We start from the raw sequence: 26,992 nt of genomic DNA, 5'->3' as shown, positions 1-26,992 counted from the left end.
CGGATCGCTGGCGAGGAGGAGGACGTCATCTGCAAAAGCCAACGCTGCGTGGTCGCTGTCGTCGTGGATGGTGCGCAGAACGGGGTCCACGGAGATATTGAAGAGGAGGCCGCTGAGCGGGCATCCCTGCCTCACACCCTCGCTGACGGGGAAATCGTCGGAGATGCCCTCCGCGCTGCAGTATGACGTGGTTGCCCCGTCATAGATTCCCTTCACGATGCTTATGAAGTCTTGCCCGGCTCCCGCTTGTTGCAGAGTATGCCAGATGGTGACATGCGGGACGGACCCGAAGGCGTTCGCAAAGTCCAGAGACAGGAAGCAAATCTCTTGTTTGGTTCTTCTAGCTTCCAGGACGCGCTGTTCGAGGACGTAGTTATTCTCGAATGCGCCGTCATGGTGGAGGAAGCCTTTCTGAGACGGAGAGAGGACGTCGTTCCCTTCCATCCAAGCTGCTAACCTTCGTGACAGGCACCCCGCGAACAGCTTGTATATTGTTGAGGTTAGCGCAATCGGCCTCCAGTTGCTAACTTCCCTGGGGTCCCCGCTCTTCGGGACGAGGATGGTGCGGGAATGCTTCCACGACTCTGGGATTTGGCGGGCCTTCAGGCACCCGTTGAAGATGCTGGTTAAGGCTTTGCCGTCCGGGTCAACGCCTCTCCAATGGCGGTACGTGAGGCGGTCGGGACCGGGGGCGGAGTTCTCGGCCCTCTTTAACCGGCTGGCCACCTCATTGACCGTGAACGGGGTGAGGTCCACAGGAGACTGGGCAGGGTGCGGGTGGTCGATGTCGGAGAGGTTCGACGCCTCGAACGTGCCGCTCGCCTGGAACTTCTCGATTATCTCAGCCAGAGGGATCTCGCAACTCTTGGACTCTTCACCGATGACACACTTCACTGCCCTTCTTCGGTTCCTTCGGTAGAGGCGCTGAATGTCCCTATGATTCAGGGGGTCCGTCCTTCTCGGTGGCACTCTGTTGGGCTGCTGGTCTGGGATCTTCACGTGTCTCTGTGCAAAGGCTGTGAATTCCTGGACTAGGTCACAAAACGTGTGCCAGCTCTCTTCATTCCAATCACGGAGAAGGTCTCGGAGGCGGCGGTGGAATGGACCAGATGGGGCTTCATCAGACTGCTGACTACCGGAGATGGCGGTGGGTGGTGGGGAGTCTGGCTCGACGTCGACGTCTGCGATGTCGTCAAGTTCGCCCTGCTGGGATACTGGAAAGACATCCTGAGAAGCTGGGGGTTGGGAGGCGTCTTGAGAAAGTGAACCGGGCTGGCTAGCGGTGTGTTGTGATCCCTCTGCAGGAGGGAGTGCCAGAGACCTACGACTTGTGGGGGAGGGAGGATCAGGCGCTCTCGTCACCTCTGCGTGCCCTGCCTCTGCCGTCTGGTGATCGCTCCTCTGTTGACCGTGGCCCGTGCTGCGCGCGTGATTTATTATGCCCCTCTTACTTGGAAAGGAGGCTGGGCACGTCGGGCACTTGAACTTGGACGGTCGGTTATCGTGCACGATTAGCGGACCAGACCTTAGGCATCGGTGGTTCCTGACCCTCCTGCACTGGAAGCGAACACCGCATCGACCGCACCAGAAGGCGGATTCCTCGATGTCGAGCCCATGCTCCGCGAGTAAGTGCCGGAGAAGCGACTGCTTCATTGCAGTCCAAGCTTTCGCCCGAAATTGAAACGGGCAAGACTCCTCGGGGCATTTCATCGGGCTGTCCACGGGGAAAGCAAGGTGAAGAGAGAGGCCTTCCCTCCAGCATGTTGACGACGGGGAGATTGGTGAGTGGGATACTGGAGATGACGGCGGCGATGGTGATATCCGGTGCACGTTGACCACTGGTCTACCTGTGGTCGGCAGAGGAGTTAGCGGATCCACATGACGCTGCGGCGGAGGGCTCGTCGTTGGCCGCCGGTTCCCAACCGGTGGGACGGACGTCCCGGTTACTCTGGAGGTTTGGTTTCCGTCGTCCGCGGGATCGGTCTCTTCGGGGGGAGATCCTAACTCTTGGGAGCCAGCACTCGCTGAACTTTCCGACGTGGGGACTGCTTGCGACACTTGGGTTTCTGGCACATTCACCCTTATGTCTGGCGACGTCGGCTGGTCCGAGCCCAGTTGACTCTCGGGGACCGGGAGGAGACTTCTGGTTTGAAGCGCCCTCTTTGTTCTCTGGGCCAACGGTAAGCTGTCCGTTTGCGACGGTGCTGTGAATGCGGCTGCTGCTGACGGACCTGCCATGGCGAGGTCTTGAGTGGCTCGTGCGGATTTCCTTCCCTTCTTCTTTTTCCTCTTCTTCTTTGGATGGGCCGGCCAAGTTGTCTGAGTCGAGGCGTCACTGTGCGAGCCAGACGATGAAACGTCACTGTTCACCAAGGAGTTTGCATTTGGACATTCCTCGGCTTCACTCACTGGCCCGGGATGCGCTGGGCTCGAAGAGGGCGATGGTGCCTCGGGCTCGGGGGGGGGTGTCGTAGGCGATCGAGGGGTATCATCACTCTTGCAAGCCATTGGGGTTACAGGATCAGGCAGCGCACTCGACTGTGAGGTGTCAGACGATAGACACAGGTCACGCTCCAGGTCTGACGATGATGGCAGGTGTTCCGGGGAAGACTTCGACGCTAGGGATGGGCAATCTTCTACTCCAGCTGTTGCCGGACGTGGTTCCGATGCCCACCATGCTCCTGGGGAGGACATGGGGTCCAGCCTGGTTGAGTCTTCCGCAGAGAAGTGCAGGGGGAACACGCTGTTGTTCGTGGCCCATTCCCGTGTAGGCGCGTCTTCAGGGCAGGTCACCAATGCCACAGTCTCACATGCAGTTTCTTGACTAGGCGGCGCGATTGCAGTGGCGTCGATGAGCCAGTCCGTATCAGAGTCGATTACCAATCGCCCCGGCGACGAGGAATTTCGAGAGGTATCGCCGTCGTTGTGGGCGTCTCTCACACTTGAGGCTGGCGAGGCATCAGAGTGGCTCACCGAAGATCCTGATGGCGACTGCTGCTTCTCGGGAGAAACGAAGAGAGCGTATGAAACCAAGAGGCGTTCCGACTCCTCTGGGTCGAGTCCCTCTGTGATGACACGGCGGGCTGACCCTGGAGTCTGCAGGGTTCTTCCATTCCGTAGGTTCCTCGGCATTGTGTCGGTTAGATGTTAGTTAGGTTAGTGGTTAGACTGTTAGTGGTAAACAATCAACGACCACCTACTTGGAGTACTCACTTCGATGACCGTAGCTAGGAGCGAGACTATAGCTGGCTGACTTGGAGCACCCTACACATGACCTACCTAGCGGCCAATGCCCGTGACCAGGGCAGGGAGATAGAGACGGGTCTTAGGGACCCCATGAGACCCATTGGTGGGGGCTGGAGAACTTTAAGAGACTCCGTTAGGACCGTGGAACCTTTAAGAGGGACCTTGATGCCAATGGGGAGGACCTTTAGGAGGTCCTACCTAGCCCGGGGGGGGTGAGCCCTTAAGGGACTCTTACAAGAAACCCGGGGGGGAAGATCCCACTAGTCCCCTTGGGGGCTCTACCTCTCGATGGGCCGACCCCGCCAACCCCTGGAGCTAGTAACAAAAGTTCACCAACTCCACAACTTGGCGGACTCTGCCCGACGAGGGGAGCCCTGAAGAGGTCACGCGAAGTCCCGGGAGGGTGAGACCTTGAAGAGGTCTCACGCTAACCAACCCAGGGGGAAGAGACCTTTAAGAGGTCCCGCGTGAACCAAACCCACAGGGAAAGAGAACCTTTAGGAGGTCTCGCGAGAACCCAGGGAGAGTTGAGACCTTTAAAAGGTCCCGCTAGACCAGGGGGTGGGACACTTTAAGAGGTCCCGAGAGAAAGAGGTTGAGGACCTTTAAGAGGCCTCGAGAAAGGGAGGGGAGGGAGGGGAACACGAGTGGGCATCATGCATAGACCCGAATTCCTCAAGCGACCCCGAGAGGTCGTCCCGACGAACCCGAGTTATGGATGTGGGGCAGCCCCGCGAGGGAAAGGTGTCGAGTCAGTCCGCCAGGCGTAGCCAAAGCTCCGAGGCCGACCCGAACACTGCCACACCACCGATTGGCTAACAGGCACTTCCGCTGACCGCACGCCCAAGGCCCAACCATATAATGAGGCAAGGGTCCAAGGACGACGGCTAGGCTGAAATGCCTGAGGTGTGACAGATGCCTTTCCCGGGATCACGACGAGGTGGAGACGAAGAAGAGAGAGCAGGGGTGGTCACGAGTCATCGACCGCCAGCCAGGTCATGTTTCAGGCACGCCTTCGTCTTTCTTTAGCCGGACATCGTTGAAACAGCTAGTCTTCGGATGGTAGAGGACCCGCGGCAGAACTTCGATGGGGCGTGGCACATCAGCTGTTGACTGGATCACCGTCGAATTTGGCTGGTAGTTTCCTCTCCTCTTGACTAGATCCTTGGCAAGATCACCTACTACACTTTGATCTTAGCCAAAAGGCCGAGAAGCGATAACGGGATAGACGCGAATTAAAATTTGATCACAATTAACTATAATTAATGTCCTGGCTGGGGTCTGTTTTAATAGCGTCGGAAGACTCGATCGTATTTTGAAGACGAGACGACTTCTTGTCGACCAGATGTTGCTTTCAGGTGCGACGTATCCTGGGCTCCCGGGGCGCCGTTCCGTCCGGGTTGCACGTTCGACCGCTAGATGTCGACGCGAGACCAATATCTACTTGCATTCTCGATCTAGAAGGGGGGGGGGGCACCCAGGAACGGGAGAGACGTCGAGGGGACCCGCGGCAGCATTTCGGAAGCGCACAGCACAACGAGGAAACGACCGGCGTGGACCCGTCCTCACAAGGACGTGGCATCCACGTCGTGTCCTTAATAAAAAACTAAGTCCCAGGGTCGTGCGCCGGGCCTTAATTTTCCGTCGACCGCTTTCAAATCGGTCTATTTCGCCCCGGTAATGTATGATTATTGCGAAATTATGAATAAAACACAGAGTCTACTTGATTTCATGAGGATGGGCCCAACTCGAAGGTAGTGCAATATCGAGAGGACCCGCGGCAGAGGTTCAGCAAGCTGAAAGCACTCCGCCCTGTTCCAAAAATAAGTTTAATATCTTGTCCCCATGTAGGAGACGTACCAGATATTAAGCTGATAAGAACAGATTTGAAAAAGCTTTTATTCATGTTTAAAGAGTTGGTTTCCATGGCCCACTATGGGACTTATATCTTCCTTTACAAGGGAATTTGATATCATCCAAGTTAGAACTACATATGTATTGCTTGCAGAACATGTACTGAATGGTGCATAGGAATGGGGATATTTACATGAGGGGGTTTATGATACAATCTATACAAGTGCGGTTGGCATTCTTAGCGCGGGCAGGTTGAAACAATGGTGCGATACAACAATGGGACATTGGTACATGAGACAGGGTTCCGATTACAAAAGTGCGAGAACAATAGTGCGGAAACATGATTGCGGATACATTCATACGAGCACAGGATTCATGGAAACATAGGTGCGGTTACAAAACTTTCGAATACATTATATCGGACATGTTAGTACGGGTACGAGGTTACAAATATATAAGAAGGGGTACATTAGTGCGGGTACAAGGTTACAGATATATTAGAAGGGATACATTAATTCAGGACAATGCGTGCGGTTACACTCCATTTCTTCGTTTTCCGTATATACACACTTCTTCATTCATGATCTTGGGCCGTGTCGCTGTTGTCCTCGCCCGTGCGTCTGGACTTGAGATGATGCTTGCTGCAGAGTTCTTCCATTAGCTTGTCGGATCCCGGAGATGAACTCGATGTATATGTCCCTCGTCGCCGCTATGGTGTCGCTCACCACCAGTTTCCTCATGAGCGTTGCGTATTGACGGGAGCACAGACGAGAGATCACTCTGTCGTTGGAGGGGTCCCAGGACCCAAGCGCACCCACGACGATCGTTCCAAACCGGACATCTGAGTACCGTTCTTTCATCAGGTTCACAAGAGGACGGTATTTTTCCTCTTTCGCTTGTCGTGCGATCGCGAACGCCTCCGGGCCGTTTTCGAATGGGACCGTAATGTCCAGCACGAACACCGAGTCATCCTTCTTGAGGACGAGGTCCGGGCGGAGCGTGGAGCCCATTACTGGACGGTTCTCCGCCAGGACCTCCCACCTGCCACTCGCTGCCTTCTTTATCCTCTCTACGATGTTGTTATGCCTAGCAGTGTATAGTGGGCTGTAGGCCATGCAATGGTCCACCACATGTGGGAGCGTCTCCTGCCTGTAGCCGCACTTTCGGCATCTCATCTCTGCCGGGTCTCCCCCGTGTTTATATCCGTTCAGGGGCACCAACCCGAGACGCGCTCGATGAATGAATCTCCAGTCGGCAAACCTGGTGAAATCTCCTTCCCGATGGAAATGGGTAGACAGCTTCGACTTCGAGAAATTGTGACACGTCTTCCCCTGGTGCGGCATGGACTTCAGGTCCGCAGAATGTTGCTTCCTCCGGAGACCACGGAGCGTCCGGAATACTGATCTCCTGTCCGTGATGGTTATCTCCCCTGCCCTTATCGCGACCTGGTGTGACTCCGTCAGCTCCCATACTAGGCCGATGTGCGTTGCAGCCATCCTGGCTCTCGACCAGACAGACGTAGTGGGGTGAGAAGTGTGCCTTGCCCCGGTTCTCGAGAGGAACTCATTCACTTCGTCTATCGATACTTCCGGTTTCCTGATGCAGGAGGAGACAAAGTCGTACAGGTCCGCCCAGGCCATGTCTCGGACAACCTGATCCTTCGATGTTAGCAACTTGACCGCCGCATCAATATGCCCTATGTCCGCATCATTCGCGGCCTCGGGGATCCCAAACAGCCCGTCCTTGGTGTCGCCGTGCAGGTACGTGTTGCTTGCACGTTTCGGTAGGTACAGCGTGTCCTTTATGAGGGGTCTCAGCTCCTCGTCGATGCGCTTCCAGCTTCCCTTGGTCCTTTGGGCCGTTCGTATTGAGTATTGGATAGTGGGGAAGAAGAAGGTCTTGAGAGCGTCGATTCTCTGCCATGGGGCAAGACTTGATGTCATAATGTCCCTTCCGCGCTGGATGCATTCTTCCAACGAGCTCTCGTCAGGCAGTATCCGGAAGCCGACGGGTTTTCCCAGAAAGTTCTTATGGCTCCCATCTGCTAGTGATTGTGTGGGATTTCCGTTGACGAGGAAGGTTGTGTTCCTACACCCGACCGGCGCGCTTCCTAGGTGCAGTGAAAAACATTTGCTCGGGTTGATTTTAAGCCCGAGTTTGGAGGCGACTTCACTTGCAGTGTCGATCCGTTGCTGGAGTATGCCTGGGTCCTTGGCCATCAGTAACACGTCATCTGCGTAGGCAAGCGCGTTATGGACGTCACCGTCTCCCTGGACTGATCGTAGTACCGGGTCCACCGCCATGTTAAAGAGCAGCCCACTAAGTGGGCAACCCTGGCGGACTCCCTGCGTCGTGACCAGCGCTTCGGAGGAGCCCTCTTCCGTATGGTACGATGTTGCTGCCCCTCGGTACAGGTCTTCTGTGATTTTGATGAATCTTTCCCCTGCACCTGCCTTCCGTAGGGTGTGTTTGATGGTGGCATGGGGGATGGAGCCAAACGCGTTTGCGAAGTCTAGTGACATAATGCATATGTCCTCGGTGGCCCTCCTTGCTTTCTGCACTCGCTGCTCTAGGATGAAATTGTTTTCGAAGGCGCCATCGTACCCTAAGAACCCCTTCTGGGACGGAGACAATATTTCATTCTCTTCCAGCCATAGTGAGAGTCTTTTGCTGAGGCAACCTGTGAACAATTTATAGATAGTCGGAGTAAGGGCTATGGGCCTCCAGTTCTCTATTGCGTTCGGGTCACCGCCCTTCGGCACCAAGATTGTCCTGGACTGCTTCCATTCTTCTGGAATTTTGCCTAACTTCAAGCACCCATTGAATATGACGGTTAGTGCACTTGCCTCTGGGTCAACTCCTAACCAATGTTTATACGTCAATCGATCCGGACCAGGCGCAGAGTTTTCAGCTCTTTTCAGCCTGCCTAGCACCTCAGTAGTTGAAAAAGGAGCCAGATCGACCGGTGTCGAAGCAGGGCAGGGGTGGCCAACGTCCGCCATCGGGGACGCGTCAAAGGAGGTTTGGGCATGAAACTTCGCCACTACTTCTCCCACTGGAATAGCGCACCTGCTTGCCTCCTCCCCCAAGATGGCCTTTACGGCGCGGCGGCGGTTCCTTCGGTACAGCCGCTGAATTTGCCTGTGGTTGAGAGGGTCTACCCTTCTTCTCGCACCGCTTTCCGATGGAGCCGGCAGCTGCACAAACTCCTGGGCAAACGACGTCAGCTCCTGTATCACCTCACAGAAGTTCGGCCACGTATCTTCTTCGAGATTGGAGAGCAATTCCCTCAGTCGGGACACGAAGGGTCTTGATGGCGAGCTATCGCCCTGCGGGTCTACGGTGGCGGGACCGGGTGGTAGAGGGAGCTCCAGATCTTCGGTCGCTATTTCACCTCTCACGAGATCTGCGCCTTCTTCTGAGGGCACAGCTGACGCTCCAATGGTTGATTGCGAGCCTGGTTGTGTTGACCGCGCTGGGGATGTGCTCTGGGGTCCAGGCGATGCCGCCTGTTCCCTCGATGCGTCGTGCTGGTTGAACACCCTGCTTGGGGGACCGTCTTCCAATGGCCTCAGATTGCGCACTTGATGCCTGGCTCGCCAGTGGTTGCGTGCTCCTCGTTTGGACGGGAAGGTCTCTCGACAGACTGTGCAAGGGTATCTCAACGGGGCTGCGTCGGCTATCAATATGGGCCGCGAGCGAAAGCACCGGTGGTTCTTCACCCGTTTTGTTTCCAGGCGCGAACTACACAGACGACACCAGAACACTGCTGATGCCACGTCCACCCTGTGGTCGGCCAGCAGATGGCGGAGCAGCGACTGCTTCATGGCTGTCCACTTCTCGGATTTGAACTGCCTGGTGCAGTGGTCTTCCGTGCATGGCAGGGGACACGATAACGGAAAGATGATGTGGAGTTCCGACTCGACTCTCTGGCACTGCCTGTTGAGGTCCACCAGACTGTGTGTCGGCGAGGGGTTGGTCTGCTGCTCCGGGCTCGGTGAGATCCGATGTGTCCCAGCGGCCACTAGCGGCGGGCAGTCTGGTGTCGGCAAGAGGGCTGGCCTTCTGTTCAGCCTTGCTTCTTCGGTCAGTTGCGTCGGCCCCATTGCCGCTGCTAGTGCTTGAGACACTGGCATGGCGTGGTTGTTTGTGTCCCTGTGGGGCTGCGACTCCGGGATCTCGATGTCCGTGAGGTGGGCATCAATCGCCGGCGGGGGGTCACTGGACGACGAAGAGTCGGGACCTTCTTGATCGACGCTCGTGTTATCGCCTGGTAGCGCTGCCCATGTCCGGATTGCGACCTTGGTCCTTCGGGCTAGCGGCAAGGCTGTGACTTGTGACAATGGTTGGATGTCCCGCCTTGTGGAGGGCCCTGCTACCTCAAGTGTAGGTTGGGGTTGCCGGTGTTCTGGCGTCTTGTTTTTCTTTCTCTTCTTCTTCCGTTTGCGGGTCCTGGTCGTCTGCGTGGCAGCGTCTCTGGATGTTGATGACCCACTGTTCTCTGTCGTGTGGAGTGACAGAGAGCTCTCATTCGACGACTGGAAGAGAGATCTTTGCGTCCTGGGAGGGGCTGTTGCGTTGATCAGCCAGTCATCCAGTCCCACGTCTATCATCAGCCGATCCGGGGAGGGGGTTCCGGAGGCACTGTCATCTTCCTGGGGCCTCGGCACTGTCACTTCAGGCGACAGCAATTCCTCTCTGGCTGTTGGTGCTGGGGAGGTCATCATCATCGTCTCTGTTGGGTTGGCTCCGGTGGACAGGGGGGTCTCATTGCCTGGTTGTTCCAGCGAGGCTTGAAGTGATGAGATGCTCCGTCTGAGTGACTGCCCTGCCGGTGCAGGGCTGAGTTCGCCAGCTGGGAGTCTCTGCGTGCTGCCTGCTTCGCTGAACGTGTGCTGCGGGCTTTGTTGGGCGATGTCACTGCTGAGCGTCGCGTCCTCCACCGGCGGTGGGGTTGGTGCTTGGGCTCCCGGGTCTGCGTCCGGGGTCAAGACCGGCCGCGCTGGCTGGGGAACACTTGGTTGACTGTCGATTCTTGCCACGTCCGTTGGGTCCCGTAGCGGCGACACGCTAAGTCTGGGCAGCTGTCCAGCTGGTGACGAGCTGAGAGCACCGGAGTGGCTCCCTGGCGGGCTGCTCGTTCCACTAGGGCTGGGAGGCGAGTCCTGTTGGGTAGGCTGACTGTCTTGCGTTGTGACTGTCGCTTGATGCACTGCTGGCGGGGTGCCTCCTGCGGTGTTGTTCGGGGACAGCACGCGCATTGCTGCACGGAGCGATGCTTGCAATGACGATAGGGTCAGTCTTGCAAACTGCCCTGCCCCTTGGGAGCCCGAGGCGGTGGAGCTGCGTCCCGGTGCGTGCTCTGTGTTTCTGGGGGTGGTTGGCACTGCGCGCTGAGCCATGTCACTTGTTGCTAGGTCTGCTCTAGTGTTGTTGCCGGGACACTCTTCCTCATTGGAGAATCCAACTGCTGTAGAGGCGTCCAGGTCGTTCGCCCCACTGAGTCTCATCATCAGTGTTGGGTGCAGCGGTGTTTGATCGGGGTCGGTGGTGTCGTTCAAGGGCTGCAAGGCGTCGATGGACATGATGCTTGCGTCCAGCTCCCATGTGGCGTCCGTCATTGGTGGCACGGACAGGTGAGCCTCCACACTCTCTTCATCACCCCCTTGGGTAGGAGGGTTGTTCTCAGTGACCGGGCGTGGAGCGTCGTAGTCTCCGCTCGACCATTCTGTTGAAGACGATCTCGATTGGCTGGGTGACCTCGATGCACTGCGTGGCGACATGCTAGGCGTTGTCACTTCCCCGTCGGTGGCTGTTCGTGTCACTCGCTGAGCCGACCCAGGTGTCGGTATACTTCGACCGTTCCTCAGTCGTCTGGGCATGTTGGTGTGGTCGCGCCTCGGGGTCAGTTCATTGATGTATTCTTCCCGTATTTGTTGTTCCTTGTGGATCACGTGCACTTGGACTAGACGCACCCTACACATGACCCATTATGCGGCGGCTGCCCGTGACCAGGGCAGGGGAGATAGAGGGGGTCTTAAGGACCCCACGAGACCCATTGGTGGGGGTTGGAGAGCTTTAGGAGACTCCGTACGGGCTGTGGAACCTTTAAGAGGGACCCTGATACCAATGGGGAGGACCTTTAGGAGGTCCTACCTAGCCCGGGGGGGGTGAGCCCTTAAGGGACTCTTAAAAACCCGGGGGGGAAGATCCCACTAGTCCCCTTGGGAGCTCTACCTCTCGGTGGGCCGACCCCGCCAAACCCTGGAGCTAATAAAAGTTCACCAACTCCACAACTTGGCGGACTCTGCCCGACGAGGGGAGCCCTGAAGAGGCCGCGCGAAGTCCCGGGAGTGTGAGACCTTGAAGAGGTCTCACGCTAACCAACCCAGGGGGAAGAGACCTTTAAGAGGTCCCGCGTGAACCAAACCCACAGTCAAAGAGAACCTTTAGGAGGTCTCGCGAGAACCCAGGGAGAGTTGAGACCTTTAATAGGTCCCGCTAGACCAGGGGGTGGGACACTTTAAGAGGTCCCGAGAGAAAGAAGTTGAGGACCCTTAAGAGGCCTCGAGAAAGGGAGGGGCGGGAGGGAAACACGAGTGGGCATCATGCATAGACCCGAATTCATCAAGCGACCCCGAGAGGTCATCCTGACGAACCCGAGTTATGGATGTGGGGCAGCCCCGCGAGGGAAAGGTGTCAAGTCAGTCCGCCAGGCGTAGCCAAAGCTCCGAGGCTGACCCGAACACTGCCACACCACCGATTGGCTAACAGGCACTTCCGCTGACCGCACGCCCAAGGCCCAGCCATATAATGAGGCGAGGGTCCAAGGACGACGGCTAGGCTGAAATGCCTGAGATGTGACAGATGCCTTTCCCGGGATCACGACGAGGAGTGGAGGAAGAAGAGAGCAGGGGTGGTCACGAGTCATCAACCGCCAACCAGGTCATGTTTCAGGCACGCCTTCGTCTTCCTTTAGCCAGCCATCATCTTTAAGCAGGAACCGGACTTCAGAGGACCCGCGGCAGCTCTTCGGATGGGCGTGGCTCGTCGATTCTTCACTGGAACACCGTCGAACTCGGCTGGTGGTTAGTTCTCCTCCTGGCAAGATCCTTGGCAAGATCACTTACTACACTTTGATCTTAGCCAAAAGGCCGAGAAGCGATAACGGGATAGACGCGAATTAAAATTTGATCACAATTAACTATAATTAATGTCCTGGCTGGGGTCTGTTTTAATAGCGTCGGAAGACTCGATCGTATTTTGAAGACGAGACGACTTCTTGTCGACCAGATGTTGCTTTCAGGTGCGACGTATCCTGGGCTCCCGGGGCGCCGTTCCGTCCGGGTTGCACGTTCGACCGCTAGATGTCGACGCGAGACCAATATCTACTTGCATTCTCGATCTAGAAGGGGGGGGGGGGGCACCCAGGAACGGGAGAGACGTCGAGGGGACCCGCGGCAGCATTTCGGAAGCGCACAGCACAACGAGGAAACGACCGGCGTGGACCCGTCCTCACAAGGACGTGGCATCCACGTCGTCTCCTTAATAAAAAACTAAGTCCCAGGGTCGTGCGCCGGGCCTTAATTTTCCGTCGACCGCTTTCAAATCGGTCTATTTCGCCCCGGTAATGTATGATTATTGCGAAATTATGAATAAAACACAGAGTCTACTTGATTTCATGAGGATGGGCCCAACTCGAAGGTAGTGCAATATCGAGAGGACCCGCGGCAGAGGTTCAGCAAGCTGAAAGCACTCCGCCCTGTTCCAAAAATAAGTTTAATATCTTGTCCCCATGTAGGAGACGTACCAGATATTAAGCTGATAAGAACAGATACTACACTTTGATCTTAGCCAAAAGGCCGAGAAGCGATAACGGGATAGACGCGAATTAAAATTTGATCACAATTAACTATAATTAATGTCCTGGCTGGGGTCTGTTTTAATAGCGTCGGAAGACTCGATCGTATTTTGAAGACGAGACGACTTCTTGTCGACCAGATGTTGCTTTCAGGTGCGACGTATCCTGGGCTCCCGGGGCGCCGTTCCGTCCGGGTTGCACGTTCGACCGCTAGATGTCGACGCGAGACCAATATCTACTTGCATTCTCGATCTAGAAGGGGGGGGGGGGGGCACCCAGGAACGGGAGAGACGTCGAGGGGACCCGCGGCAGCATTTCGGAAGCGCACAGCACAACGAGGAAACGACCGGCGTGGACCCGTCCTCACAAGGACGTGGCATCCACGTCGTCTCCTTAATAAAAAACTAAGTCCCAGGGTCGTGCGCCGGGCCTTAATTTTCCGTCGACCGCTTTCAAATCGGTCTATTTCGCCCCGGTAATGTATGATTATTGCGAAATTATGAATAAAACACAGAGTCTACTTGATTTCATGAGGATGGGCCCAACTCGAAGGTAGTGCAATATCGAGAGGACCCGCGGCAGAGGTTCAGCAAGCTGAAAGCACTCCGCCCTGTTCCAAAAATAAGTTTAATATCTTGTCCCCATGTAGGAGACGTACCAGATATTAAGCTGATAAGAACAGATACTACACTTTGATCTTAGCCAAAAGGCCGAGAAGCGATAACGGGATAGACGCGAATTAAAATTTGATCACAATTAACTATAATTAATGTCCTGGCTGGGGTCTGTTTTAATAGCGTCGGAAGACTCGATCGTATTTTGAAGACGAGACGACTTCTTGTCGACCAGATGTTGCTTTCAGGTGCGACGTATCCTGGGCTCCCGGGGCGCCGTTCCGTCCGGGTTGCACGTTCGACCGCTAGATGTCGACGCGAGACCAATATCTACTTGCATTCTCGATCTAGAAGGGGGGGGGGGCACCCAGGAACGGGAGAGACGTCGAGGGGACCCGCGGCAGCATTTCGGAAGCGCACAGCACAACGAGGAAACGACCGGCGTGGACCCGTCCTCACAAGGACGTGGCATCCACGTCGTCTCCTTAATAAAAAAAAAAGTCCCAGGGTCGTGCGCCGGGCCTTAATTTTCCGTCGACCGCTTTCAAATCGGTCTATTTCGCCCCGGTAATGTATGATTATTGCGAAATTATGAATAAAACACAGAGTCTACTTGATTTCATGAGGATGGGCCCAACTCGAAGGTAGTGCAATATCGAGAGGACCCGCGGCAGAGGTTCAGCAAGCTGAAAGCACTCCGCCCTGTTCCAAAAATAAGTTTAATATCTTGTCCCCATGTAGGAGACGTACCAGATATTAAGCTGATAAGAACAGATACTACACTTTGATCTTAGCCAAAAGGCCGAGAAGCGATAACGGGATAGACGCGAATTAAAATTTGATCACAATTAACTATAATTAATGTCCTGGCTGGGGTCTGTTTTAATAGCGTCGGAAGACTCGATCGTATTTTGAAGACGAGACGACTTCTTGTCGACCAGATGTTGCTTTCAGGTGCGACGTATCCTGGGCTCCCGGGGCGCCGTTCCGTCCGGGTTGCACGTTCGACCGCTAGATGTCGACGCGAGACCAATATCTACTTGCATTCTCGATCTAGAAGGGGGGGGGGGGGCACCCAGGAACGGGAGAGACGTCGAGGGGACCCGCGGCAGCATTTCGGAAGCGCACAGCACAACGAGGAAACGACCGGCGTGGACCCGTCCTCACAAGGACGTGGCATCCACGTCGTCTCCTTAATAAAAAAAAAAGTCCCAGGGTCGTGCGCCGGGCCTTAATTTTCCGTCGACCGCTTTCAAATCGGTCTATTTCGCCCCGGTAATGTATGATTATTGCGAAATTATGAATAAAACACAGAGTCTACTTGATTTCATGAGGATGGGCCCAACTCGAAGGTAGTGCAATATCGAGAGGACCCGCGGCAGAGGTTCAGCAAGCTGAAAGCACTCCGCCCTGTTCCAAAAATAAGTTTAATATCTTGTCCCCATGTAGGAGACGTACCAGATATTAAGCTGATAAGAACAGATACTACACTTTGATCTTAGCCAAAAGGCCGAGAAGCGATAACGGGATAGACGCGAATTAAAATTTGATCACAATTAACTATAATTAATGTCCTGGCTGGGGTCTGTTTTAATAGCGTCGGAAGACTCGATCGTATTTTGAAGACGAGACGACTTCTTGTCGACCAGATGTTGCTTTCAGGTGCGACGTATCCTGGGCTCCCGGGGCGCCGTTCCGTCCGGGTTGCACGTTCGACCGCTAGATGTCGACGCGAGACCAATATCTACTTGCATTCTCGATCTAGAAGGGGGGGGGGCACCCAGGAACGGGAGAGACGTCGAGGGGACCCGCGGCAGCATTTCGGAAGCGCACAGCACAACGAGGAAACGACCGGCGTGGACCCGTCCTCACAAGGACGTGGCATCCACGTCGTCTCCTTAATAAAAAAAAAAGTCCCAGGGTCGTGCGCCGGGCCTTAATTTTCCGTCGACCGCTTTCAAATCGGTCTATTTCGCCCCGGTAATGTATGATTATTGCGAAATTATGAATAAAACACAGAGTCTACTTGATTTCATGAGGATGGGCCCAACTCGAAGGTAGTGCAATATCGAGAGGACCCGCGGCAGAGGTTCAGCAAGCTGAAAGCACTCCGCCCTGTTCCAAAAATAAGTTTAATATCTTGTCCCCATGTAGGAGACGTACCAGATATTAAGCTGATAAGAACAGATACTACACTTTGATCTTAGCCAAAAGGCCGAGAAGCGATAACGGGATAGACGCGAATTAAAATTTGATCACAATTAACTATAATTAATGTCCTGGCTGGGGTCTGTTTTAATAGCGTCGGAAGACTCGATCGTATTTTGAAGACGAGACGACTTCTTGTCGACCAGATGTTGCTTTCAGGTGCGACGTATCCTGGGCTCCCGGGGCGCCGTTCCGTCCGGGTTGCACGTTCGACCGCTAGATGTCGACGCGAGACCAATATCTACTTGCATTCTCGATCTAGAAGGGGGGGGGGGGGCACCCAGGAACGGGAGAGACGTCGAGGGGACCCGCGGCAGCATTTCGGAAGCGCACAGCACAACGAGGAAACGACCGGCGTGGACCCGTCCTCACAAGGACGTGGCATCCACGTCGTCTCCTTAATAAAAAAAAAAGTCCCAGGGTCGTGCGCCGGGCCTTAATTTTCCGTCGACCGCTTTCAAATCGGTCTATTTCGCCCCGGTAATGTATGATTATTGCGAAATTATGAATAAAACACAGAGTCTACTTGATTTCATGAGGATGGGCCCAACTCGAAGGTAGTGCAATATCGAGAGGACCCGCGGCAGAGGTTCAGCAAGCTGAAAGCACTCCGCCCTGTTCCAAAAATAAGTTTAATATCTTGTCCCCATGTAGGAGACGTACCAGATATTAAGCTGATAAGAACAGATACTACACTTTGATCTTAGCCAAAAGGCCGAGAAGCGATAACGGGATAGACGCGAATTAAAATTTGATCACAATTAACTATAATTAATGTCCTGGCTGGGGTCTGTTTTAATAGCGTCGGAAGACTCGATCGTATTTTGAAGACGAGACGACTTCTTGTCGACCAGATGTTGCTTTCAGGTGCGACGTATCCTGGGCTCCCGGGGCGCCGTTCCGTCCGGGTTGCACGTTCGACCGCTAGATGTCGACGCGAGACCAATATCTACTTGCATTCTCGATCTAGAAGGGGGGGGGGGGCACCCAGGAACGGGAGAGACGTCGAGGGGACCCGCGGCAGCATTTCGGAAGCGCACAGCACAACGAGGAAACGACCGGCGTGGACCCGTCCTCACAAGGACGTGGCATCCACGTCGTGTCCTTAATAAAAAACTAAGTCCCAGGGTCGTGCGCCGGGCCTTAATTTTCCGTCGACCGCTTTCAAATCGGTCTATTTCGCCCCGGTAATGTATGATTATTGCGAAATTATGAATAAAACACAGAGTCTACTTGATTTCATGAGGATGGGCCCAACTCGAAGGTAGTGCAATATCGAGAGGACCCGCGGCAGAGGTTCAGCAAGCTGAAAGCACTCCGCCCTGTTCCAAAAATAAGTTTAATATCTTGTCCCCATGTAGGAGACGTACCAGATATTAAGCTGATAAGAACAGAGTATAAAAAGCATTTATTCATGTTTTGAGAAAATTATTTACACTGCCCGATATGGGACTCAACTTCATCCTGTACAAGGGAATTCGATATCATTCAGACAGGCTTTGGATCCAGATAATCATTCGGATGACGGTACATTCTATACATATTTAGTTGCGTCACATTCTATACATATTAGTTGCGTCACATTCTATACATATTTAGTTGCGTCACATTCTATACATATTTAGTTGCGTCACATTCTATACATATTTAGTTGCGTCACATTCTATACATATCTAGTTGCGTCACATTCTGTACAAGCATGAAAGCGGGGGGAACATTATATACATGGGAGTTAGTTGCGGCGCACGTTATCGAGGGGGGACATTGTATACAGGGGGGGGGGAAGAGGTTGGCTGTATCGACTTCAATGACCACACGTTCGTCGATGACCAGTGTCAGTGTCTTATTAGTCTCTGTCCGTTCCGGAGGGTGGCTCTGGAGGGCATGACTTGGTTTATCGCGACTGTCGTTGAACCGCATTTGACGTCTGTGGGCCTGTGCCGGGGGTTTGGAGACGGTGGTGCATGGTTTGAATGGTTCTTCCAGCTGACTGACGCACTCCCGAGATAAATTCTATGTAGATGTCCCTCGTAGCCGCGATTGTGTCACTCACCACCAGTTTTTTCATGAGGTTAGAGTATTTACGTGAGCACAGGCGGGCTATCAGCCGGTCATTGGATGGGTCCCAGGACCCAAGCGCTCCCACGACGATGGCACCAAAACGAACGTCGGAGTATCGCTCCTTTAGAAGGTTTACGATGGGGCGGTACTTTTCCTCCTTCGCCTGCCTTGCCACGGCAAAGGCGTCCGGGCCGTTCTCAAATGGCACTGTTACATCCAACACCAGGATGGAGTTGTCTTTTCGGAGGATGAGGTCTGGACGGAGCGTGGAACCCATGATCGGCTGGTTCTCCGCCAGGACCTCCCACCTGCCACTCGCCGCTTTCTTGACCCTCTCCACAATGTTGTTATGTCTCGCCGTTAGAAGCGGACTGAAGGCCATGCAGTGGTCCACTACATGCGGGAGCGTCTCTAGCTGGTACCCACATTTCCGGCACCTCTTCTCCGACGGATCACCCCCGTGCCTGTAGCCGTTGAGGGGCACCAGCCCGAGGCGGGCCCTATGCACGAACCTCCAGTCCGCGAAACGGGTAAACGACCCTTCACGGTGGAAGTGAGACGACGGCCTTGCCTTCCCGTAGCAATGCCACGTCTTGCCTTGGTGTGGCATGGAGGCTAATTCGTCGGTGTGGCGTTGCCTGACCACTTGGTGGAGCGATCTAAATACCGCCCTTCTGTCGGACACCGTCGTGTCGTCTATTTTCACCGCCACCTGTTGATCCTCTGTTAGCTCCCATTCCAACTTCAGGTGATCGGCGGCCATCCTTGCCCTGGACCACACTGACGTAGTTGGCTGGGATATCTGCCTCGCCGAAGACCTGGATAAGTAGCCGTTGATTTCGGCCATTGACGGCGACTCCTTCCTCAGACATGCTGCCACGAAACTTCGTAGGTCCTCCCACGCCGCAGACCTTACTATGTCATCCTTTGACGTAAGCAGCTTGAAGGCCGCGTCGATTTCAGCGATGTTGGCATCGATTGACGCTTCCGGTATTCCAAAGAGGCCCTTCTTTGCGTCCCCATGCAAGTACGCATTTGCCGCTCGAGCAGGGAGAGAGAGTGTGTTCTTTACCAACGGGCGGAGTGACTCATCAACTTTCCGCCAATCGACTTTCCTTCTCTGGTCCGTCCTGAGTGCAAACTGGATCGAAGGGAAGAAGAACGACTTTACCGCGTCGATCCTCTGCCAGGGAGCGAGGCACGATGACAGTAGGTCCTTCCCCACCTGTATGCACCGGTCCAGCGAGCTCTCGTCCGGGAGAAGCTTGAAGCCCACCGGCTTCCCCAGAAACTTACGGTGGCAGCCATCCGTGATTGTGGTAGCGGGCTGACCATTGACCGTGAAGATCGTGTTCCTGCACCCGGCCGGTGAGTGACCCAGATGTAGTGCGAAGCACTTGCTTGGGTTCATTGCCAAGCCTAGCTGCGCCGCTACCCTGCATGCAGTGTCGGTGTGCTGTTGCAAGGCTGAGGGGCTATCCGCTAGTAGCAGTATATCGTCAGCGTAGGCCAGAGTGTTGTGGACGGGATCATCACGCTGCACTGCCCGGAGGATGGGGTCCACCGTTAGATTGAAGAGGGGACCACTTAGCGGACATCCCTGTCGCACGCCTTGGGACATCGGGAGATCCTCCGAGTTACCCCCGTCCGAGATGTAGCTTGTTGTAGCGCCTGCGTAAATATTCTTCACTAATTGCAGGAACGGCGTGCCGGCACCGGCCTTCTCTATCATGTGCCACATTGTACGGTGAGGGATCGAGCCGAAAGCATTGGACACGTCGAGCGACATGTAACAAATTTCCTTCCTCGACCTTCTCGCCAGCTGAGTCCGCTGCTCGAGGATGAAGTTATTTTCGAAGACCCCGTCCTGGTGGAGGAATCCCTTCTGGGACGGCGATAGGATGTTGTGCTCCTCCATCCAAGCGGTCAATCTTCTCCCTATGCATCCTGTAAACAACTTATAGATCGTCGCCGTCAGCGCGATCGGTCTCCAATTATTAATCTGGTTCGGATCCCCTCCCTTTGGCACCAATATTGTGCGTGATTTCTTCCAGCTGTCTGGGATCCTCCGCGCCCTCAAACAGCCGTTGAATATTGCTGTTAGGGCCTTTGCGTCTGGGTCAACTCCCCGCCAGTGCCTATACGTTAGTCTGTCCGGCCCGGGTGCTGAGTTCTCAGCCCTTTTTAGCCTCAGGAGCACTTCTTCCGCTGTGAATGGGTTGAGATCCATCGGCGTCGGCGCTGGGTTCGGGTGGTCAATGGACGCGAGCGAGTCTCCATCAAACGTCCTCTGCGACTGGAATTTGTCGACAATTACCTGGAGTGGGAGAGTACAGCGCGCTGAGTCGGCCCCCAGGATCTTCTTGACGGCTTGGCGACGATTCCTGTGGTACAGCCTCTGGATATCCCGGTGGTTGTTGGGGTTTATCGCCCTACTTGGGCCCGCGCGGCTCCGAACCTCGGGCAGCTTCACATGGCTCTGCGCGAACACCGTAAACTCCTCCACCAGGTCCGCGAAGGACTGCCAATTCCAGTTGTTCAATCCCGCTACAGCTTCCCGCAGGACAGGAATGAATGGGCCGGACGGCGAGTTCTCCTCCTGTGGGTCGACCGTCGGGGGCGGCTGCAGACCTCCACTTGTCTCCCCCGCTATTGGCCCCTCTGTGAGCTGGTCGTCCGGGTCGTCCACCACGATGGGCGAGTACTCCGCCGGTTGACTCGGCGACGGCGTGAAGTGGCCGACTGCGTCGCTAGGTGGACTTGTGGCAGACGGGTTAGGCACCGCTGGTCGCCTACTGTTCGCGTTGGCTCGAGAAGCCAGCTGTGGTTGTAGGGTCGCTCTTGTTGGCACTTCGCCCCGCTGCTCCTGGTGTTGAGATGTCAGCGGACCTTGGTATCGCCTGGCGTTACGCGGATGTTTTTGCCGCCTGTGGTTTTTCAATCCCTCTCGATTGGCGAATGCCGCTGCACATTCACTGCACCTGTGTTGTAGCGCGGCTTCTGTCTGGCAGAGGAGCGGGCGATCCCGTAGGCAAGGGTGGTTCTGTACGCACCTTTTTTTCACCACACCCCTGCACGTGGAACACCAGAACCTTGATGACTCTATGTCTATCCTGTGGTCCGCGAACAAGTGACGAAGAAGTGACTGTTTCATTGCAGTCCAGGCTACCGCCTGGAACTTCTTGTCACAGCCCTCCTCCGGGCATGCCAAAGGCCGGGGCACTGGGAACGCCATGTGAAATACGTTGCGTATAATCTCGCAGGGTCGACCATCCCTCATTGGACAGGCCGGTCGCGTTGCCTGCGCCCCAGGTCCCCTGTTGCTTTGCTGAGATGTTGGCCCCGTGGCGGGGGGTGGTTGGGTGATTCCATTTACCTCCGCTTCCTGGCTGTCGATCACCTCACGCGAGCAGGGCTCCGGCGATCCGGTGCAAGGTCTGTCCCCGCCCAGGGTGGGCAGGAGTGCAGGGTGGCCGGCATCGACTCGCGAAACCGTCCCAGGGGGAAACCGTGGTATCCGATCTTCGGCCTCCTCACGGCTCTCATCCGACTGTCTTGTGAACGCCCCCTGTGTCTCCGGCACCACGGTATTCGTACCTGGCGACGGCGGTGGTTGCTGATCCGGCTGACTCTCCGGAACTGGAAGGTTGCCCTGTGTCTGTAGCGCCTTCTTTGTTCTGTGGGCAAGCGGGAGCACGCTCGACTGCGATGGGGCAGGGGGTTCTGGCATTCGCGATGTGCCCGCAACTATGAGGACCGGTGCTCTCACTGCGGACCTCTTCCTTAACTTCCTCCTCCTCTTCTTCTTCTTCCTGAGCCGGCGTGGCCTGTCTGTCTGCGTCGCAGCATCGCTGTGTAGAGAGGACGTCGACGCGACACTGGTTGGTGAGGGATCCGTACATGACTCGCCGGCAGGTGAGGGCCCGGCACGCAGTCTCGTCCTGTTGTCACTTCCTTCTGTGGAGTTTTCAGGCGTCAGATTGCGCGTCAAGCTCCTACTTGAATGGAAGGGCTCTTCCAAGATGGTGACCGCGGCGAGAACCGACTCCTCCGACACGCTTACCAGCGACGAGTCAGCTGACAGGAACAGGTCCCGTTCGAGGCCTGCAGCGGGCCGCGCGGGTTCCGGGGAAGCGCCTGATGATTCGAGCGAACCATTCTCTCCGTTTACTGCAGAACACCGATCCGGCGTTCGCCCTTTGGTTGAGACAGGCGATGCGCTCACCACTGTGGTCTCATCCGCTGTGTAGTGTAGGTTGAAGGAACTGCTGTTTTCCGCTTCTTGTACCTCCGTTCCCTTGATGGCATTATCCCTGTCGTTTCCCCGATCCGGTGAGTACTGGAATGCTGTGTTGTTAACCGGGTCCACTGCGTCCATATCGATGGTCAGGCGACCTACCGATTCGACGCTCAGTGAGCTATCGCTTTCGTTGACAGCATCGCCTCTTGTGCTGGATTCGGCGGACGTAGGCGGCAGAGGAGAGTCCAGGTGTGCCCTCACTTTCTCTGGAGATTCGAACAGAGCATATGATGCTGGGAACAGTTCAGAGTCGTCGGCAACACGGCCATCACTGCTGATCCGACGGGCAGACCCTGGCGTCCGCAGCATTTTCCCACTCCGTAGGCTTCTTGGCATTGTTGCAGGTTAGGTGTTAGTCAGGTTAGTGTTAGGACCGTTAGCAACAATCAACCACTACCTACTTTTGCGTGAACCACTTCGACGATTGGCGTTCAGGGCGAAATCCAGGCTGACAGCTTAGGCACGCCTTACGCACGACCCAGTCCGCAGCCAATGCCCGTGACCAGGGCAGGGGAGATAGAGAGGCTTTAAGAGCCTTGCTAGACCCATTGGTGGGGGTTGGAGAACTTTAGGAGACTCCATTAGGGCTGTGGAACCTTTAAGAGGAACCTTGATACCAATGGGGGGGACCTTTAGGAGGTCCCACCTAGCCCGGGGGGGGGGGATGAGCCCTTAAGGGGCTCTTAAAAACCCGGGGGGGGAAGATCCCACTAGTCCCCTTGGGAGCTCCAACTCTCGGTGGACAGACCTCGCCAAACCCTGGAGCTAATGTCAAAAGTTCACCAACTCCACAATTTGGCGGACTCTGCCCGACGAGGGGAGCCCTGAAGAGGCCACGCGAAGTCCCAGGATTGTGAGCCCTTGAAGAGGTCCCACGGTTACCAACCCCGCGGGAAGAGACCTTTAAGAGGTCCCACGTGAACCAAACCCACAGGGAAAGAGAACCTTTAGGAGGTCTCGCGAGAACCCAGGGAGAGTTGAGACCTTTAATAGGTCTCGCTAGACCAGGGGGTGGGACACTTTAAGAGGTCCCGAGAGAAAGAAGTTGAGGACCTTTAAGAGGCCTCGAGAAAGGGAGGGGAGGGAGGGAAACACGAGTGGGCATCATGCATAGACCCGAATTCATCAAGCGACCCCGAGAGGTCATCCTGACGAACCCAAGTTATGGATGTGGGGCAGCCCCGCGAGGGAAAGGTGTCAAGTCAGTCCGCCAGGCGTAGCCAAAGCTCCGAGGCTGACCCGAACACTGCCACACCACCGATTGGCTAACAGGCACTTCCGCTGACCGCACGCCCAAGGCCCAACCATATAATGAGGCGAGGGTCCAAGGACGACGGCTAGGCCGAAATGCCTGAGATGTGACAGATGCCTTTCCCGGGATCACGACGAGGAGTGGGGGAAGAAGAGAGCAGGGGTGGTCACGAGTCATCAGCCGCCAACCAGGTCATGTTTCAGGCACGCCTTCGTCTTCCTTTAGCCGGACATCGCTGTGGAGCAGGAATCGGCTTGGCTTCGGATGCTAGAGGACCCGCGGCAGAACTTCGATGGGGCGTGGCACATCAGATGTTGGATGGAGCACCGTCGAACTTCGCTGGCAGATACCTCTTCTCCTGGTAAGATCCTAGGCAATCACAACCACTACACTTTGATCTTAGCCAAAAGGCCGAGAAGCGATAACGGGATAGACGCGAATTAAAATTTGATCACAATTAACTATAATTAATGTCCTGGCTGGGGTCTGTTTTAATAGCGTCGGAAGACTCGATCGTATTTTGAAGACGAGACGACTTCTTGTCGACCAGATGTTGCTTTCAGGTGCGACGTATCCTGGGCTCCCGGGGCGCCGTTCCGTCCGGGTTGCACGTTCGACCGCTAGATGTCGACGCGAGACCAATATCTACTTGCATTCTCGATCTAGAAGGGGGGGGGGGGGCACCCAGGAACGGGAGAGACGTCGAGGGGACCCGCGGCAGCATTTCGGAAGCGCACAGCACAACGAGGAAACGACCGGCGTGGACCCGTCCTCACAAGGACGTGGCATCCACGTCGTCTCCTTAATAAAAAACTAAGTCCCAGGGTCGTGCGCCGGGCCTTAATTTTCCGTCGACCGCTTTCAAATCGGTCTATTTCGCCCCGGTAATGTATGATTATTGCGAAATTATGAATAAAACACAGAGTCTACTTGATTTCATGAGGATGGGCCCAACTCGAAGGTAGTGCAATATCGAGAGGACCCGCGGCAGAGGTTCAGCAAGCTGAAAGCACTCCGCCCTGTTCCAAAAATAAGTTTAATATCTTGTCCCCATGTAGGAGACGTACCAGATATTAAGCTGATAAGAACAGATACTACACTTTGATCTTAGCCAAAAGGCCGAGAAGCGATAACGGGATAGACGCGAATTAAAATTTGATCACAATTAACTATAATTAATGTCCTGGCTGGGGTCTGTTTTAATAGCGTCGGAAGACTCGATCGTATTTTGAAGACGAGACGACTTCTTGTCGACCAGATGTTGCTTTCAGGTGCGACGTATCCTGGGCTCCCGGGGCGCCGTTCCGTCCGGGTTGCACGTTCGACCGCTAGATGTCGACGCGAGACCAATATCTACTTGCATTCTCGATCTAGAAGGGGGGGGGGGGCACCCAGGAACGGGAGAGACGTCGAGGGGACCCGCGGCAGCATTTCGGAAGCGCACAGCACAACGAGGAAACGACCGGCGTGGACCCGTCCTCACAAGGACGTGGCATCCACGTCGTCTCCTTAATAAAAAACTAAGTCCCAGGGTCGTGCGCCGGGCCTTAATTTTCCGTCGACCGCTTTCAAATCGGTCTATTTCGCCCCGGTAATGTATGATTATTGCGAAATTATGAATAAAACACAGAGTCTACTTGATTTCATGAGGATGGGCCCAACTCGAAGGTAGTGCAATATCGAGAGGACCCGCGGCAGAGGTTCAGCAAGCTGAAAGCACTCCGCCCTGTTCCAAAAATAAGTTTAATATCTTGTCCCCATGTAGGAGACGTACCAGATATTAAGCTGATAAGAACAGATACTACACTTTGATCTTAGCCAAAAGGCCGAGAAGCGATAACGGGATAGACGCGAATTAAAATTTGATCACAATTAACTATAATTAATGTCCTGGCTGGGGTCTGTTTTAATAGCGTCGGAAGACTCGATCGTATTTTGAAGACGAGACGACTTCTTGTCGACCAGATGTTGCTTTCAGGTGCGACGTATCCTGGGCTCCCGGGGCGCCGTTCCGTCCGGGTTGCACGTTCGACCGCTAGATGTCGACGCGAGACCAATATCTACTTGCATTCTCGATCTAGAAGGGGGGGGGGGCACCCAGGAACGGGAGAGACGTCGAGGGGACCCGCGGCAGCATTTCGGAAGCGCACAGCACAACGAGGAAACGACCGGCGTGGACCCGTCCTCACAAGGACGTGGCATCCACGTCGTCTCCTTAATAAAAAAAAAAGTCCCAGGGTCGTGCGCCGGGCCTTAATTTTCCGTCGACCGCTTTCAAATCGGTCTATTTCGCCCCGGTAATGTATGATTATTGCGAAATTATGAATAAAACACAGAGTCTACTTGATTTCATGAGGATGGGCCCAACTCGAAGGTAGTGCAATATCGAGAGGACCCGCGGCAGAGGTTCAGCAAGCTGAAAGCACTCCGCCCTGTTCCAAAAATAAGTTTAATATCTTGTCCCCATGTAGGAGACGTACCAGATATTAAGCTGATAAGAACAGATACTACACTTTGATCTTAGCCAAAAGGCCGAGAAGCGATAACGGGATAGACGCGAATTAAAATTTGATCACAATTAACTATAATTAATGTCCTGGCTGGGGTCTGTTTTAATAGCGTCGGAAGACTCGATCGTATTTTGAAGACGAGACGACTTCTTGTCGACCAGATGTTGCTTTCAGGTGCGACGTATCCTGGGCTCCCGGGGCGCCGTTCCGTCCGGGTTGCACGTTCGACCGCTAGATGTCGACGCGAGACCAATATCTACTTGCATTCTCGATCTAGAAGGGGGGGGGGGGGCACCCAGGAACGGGAGAGACGTCGAGGGGACCCGCGGCAGCATTTCGGAAGCGCACAGCACAACGAGGAAACGACCGGCGTGGACCCGTCCTCACAAGGACGTGGCATCCACGTCGTCTCCTTAATAAAAAAAAAAGTCCCAGGGTCGTGCGCCGGGCCTTAATTTTCCGTCGACCGCTTTCAAATCGGTCTATTTCGCCCCGGTAATGTATGATTATTGCGAAATTATGAATAAAACACAGAGTCTACTTGATTTCATGAGGATGGGCCCAACTCGAAGGTAGTGCAATATCGAGAGGACCCGCGGCAGAGGTTCAGCAAGCTGAAAGCACTCCGCCCTGTTCCAAAAATAAGTTTAATATCTTGTCCCCATGTAGGAGACGTACCAGATATTAAGCTGATAAGAACAGATACTACACTTTGATCTTAGCCAAAAGGCCGAGAAGCGATAACGGGATAGACGCGAATTAAAATTTGATCACAATTAACTATAATTAATGTCCTGGCTGGGGTCTGTTTTAATAGCGTCGGAAGACTCGATCGTATTTTGAAGACGAGACGACTTCTTGTCGACCAGATGTTGCTTTCAGGTGCGACGTATCCTGGGCTCCCGGGGCGCCGTTCCGTCCGGGTTGCACGTTCGACCGCTAGATGTCGACGCGAGACCAATATCTACTTGCATTCTCGATCTAGAAGGGGGGGGGGGCACCCAGGAACGGGAGAGACGTCGAGGGGACCCGCGGCAGCATTTCGGAAGCGCACAGCACAACGAGGAAACGACCGGCGTGGACCCG

General features: G+C 54.9%; 11 non-coding genes and 1 pseudogene across 11 annotated transcripts; all 12 read right to left on the bottom strand.

The window, feature by feature from the left end:
• Positions 1 to 4,978: 4,978 nt before the first annotated feature.
• Positions 4,979 to 5,145, bottom strand: LOC149071360 (U2 spliceosomal RNA; annotated as a pseudogene).
• Positions 5,146 to 12,782: 7,637 nt separating this feature from the next.
• On the bottom strand, positions 12,783 to 12,974 carry LOC149071359 (U2 spliceosomal RNA). The gene has a single exon (XR_016194796.1). It is a non-coding gene; the product is annotated as a U2 spliceosomal RNA (small nuclear RNA).
• Positions 12,975 to 13,491: 517 nt separating this feature from the next.
• Positions 13,492 to 13,683, bottom strand: LOC149071358 (U2 spliceosomal RNA). The gene has a single exon (XR_016194795.1). It is a non-coding gene; the product is annotated as a U2 spliceosomal RNA (small nuclear RNA).
• A 514-nt stretch (positions 13,684 to 14,197) lies between these two features.
• On the bottom strand, positions 14,198 to 14,389 carry LOC149071357 (U2 spliceosomal RNA). The gene has a single exon (XR_016194794.1). It is a non-coding gene; the product is annotated as a U2 spliceosomal RNA (small nuclear RNA).
• A 516-nt stretch (positions 14,390 to 14,905) lies between these two features.
• LOC149071356 (U2 spliceosomal RNA) lies at positions 14,906 to 15,097 on the bottom strand. Its single transcript, XR_016194793.1, has one exon. It is a non-coding gene; the product is annotated as a U2 spliceosomal RNA (small nuclear RNA).
• Positions 15,098 to 15,610: 513 nt separating this feature from the next.
• Positions 15,611 to 15,802, bottom strand: LOC149071355 (U2 spliceosomal RNA). The gene has a single exon (XR_016194792.1). It is a non-coding gene; the product is annotated as a U2 spliceosomal RNA (small nuclear RNA).
• A 516-nt stretch (positions 15,803 to 16,318) lies between these two features.
• On the bottom strand, positions 16,319 to 16,510 carry LOC149071354 (U2 spliceosomal RNA). The gene has a single exon (XR_016194790.1). It is a non-coding gene; the product is annotated as a U2 spliceosomal RNA (small nuclear RNA).
• A 515-nt stretch (positions 16,511 to 17,025) lies between these two features.
• LOC149071353 (U2 spliceosomal RNA) lies at positions 17,026 to 17,215 on the bottom strand. The gene has a single exon (XR_016194932.1). It is a non-coding gene; the product is annotated as a U2 spliceosomal RNA (small nuclear RNA).
• A 7,120-nt stretch (positions 17,216 to 24,335) lies between these two features.
• Positions 24,336 to 24,527, bottom strand: LOC149071352 (U2 spliceosomal RNA). The gene has a single exon (XR_016194789.1). It is a non-coding gene; the product is annotated as a U2 spliceosomal RNA (small nuclear RNA).
• A 515-nt stretch (positions 24,528 to 25,042) lies between these two features.
• On the bottom strand, positions 25,043 to 25,234 carry LOC149071351 (U2 spliceosomal RNA). Its single transcript, XR_016194788.1, has one exon. It is a non-coding gene; the product is annotated as a U2 spliceosomal RNA (small nuclear RNA).
• Positions 25,235 to 25,748: 514 nt separating this feature from the next.
• LOC149071350 (U2 spliceosomal RNA) lies at positions 25,749 to 25,940 on the bottom strand. The gene has a single exon (XR_016194787.1). It is a non-coding gene; the product is annotated as a U2 spliceosomal RNA (small nuclear RNA).
• Positions 25,941 to 26,456: 516 nt separating this feature from the next.
• Positions 26,457 to 26,648, bottom strand: LOC149071349 (U2 spliceosomal RNA). Its single transcript, XR_016194786.1, has one exon. It is a non-coding gene; the product is annotated as a U2 spliceosomal RNA (small nuclear RNA).
• Between the last annotated feature and the right edge of the window lie 344 nt (positions 26,649 to 26,992).

This window comes from Pholcus phalangioides, unplaced genomic scaffold (genome assembly GCF_987345545.1).
Source record: "Pholcus phalangioides strain wild (caught in Gottingen) unplaced genomic scaffold, Ppha-v1.0 ptg000019l_1, whole genome shotgun sequence".
NCBI lineage: Eukaryota > Metazoa > Arthropoda > Arachnida > Araneae > Pholcidae > Pholcus > Pholcus phalangioides.
The sequence above is the reverse complement of the archived record's forward strand: the minus strand, read 5'-3'. Positions and strand labels throughout refer to the sequence as shown.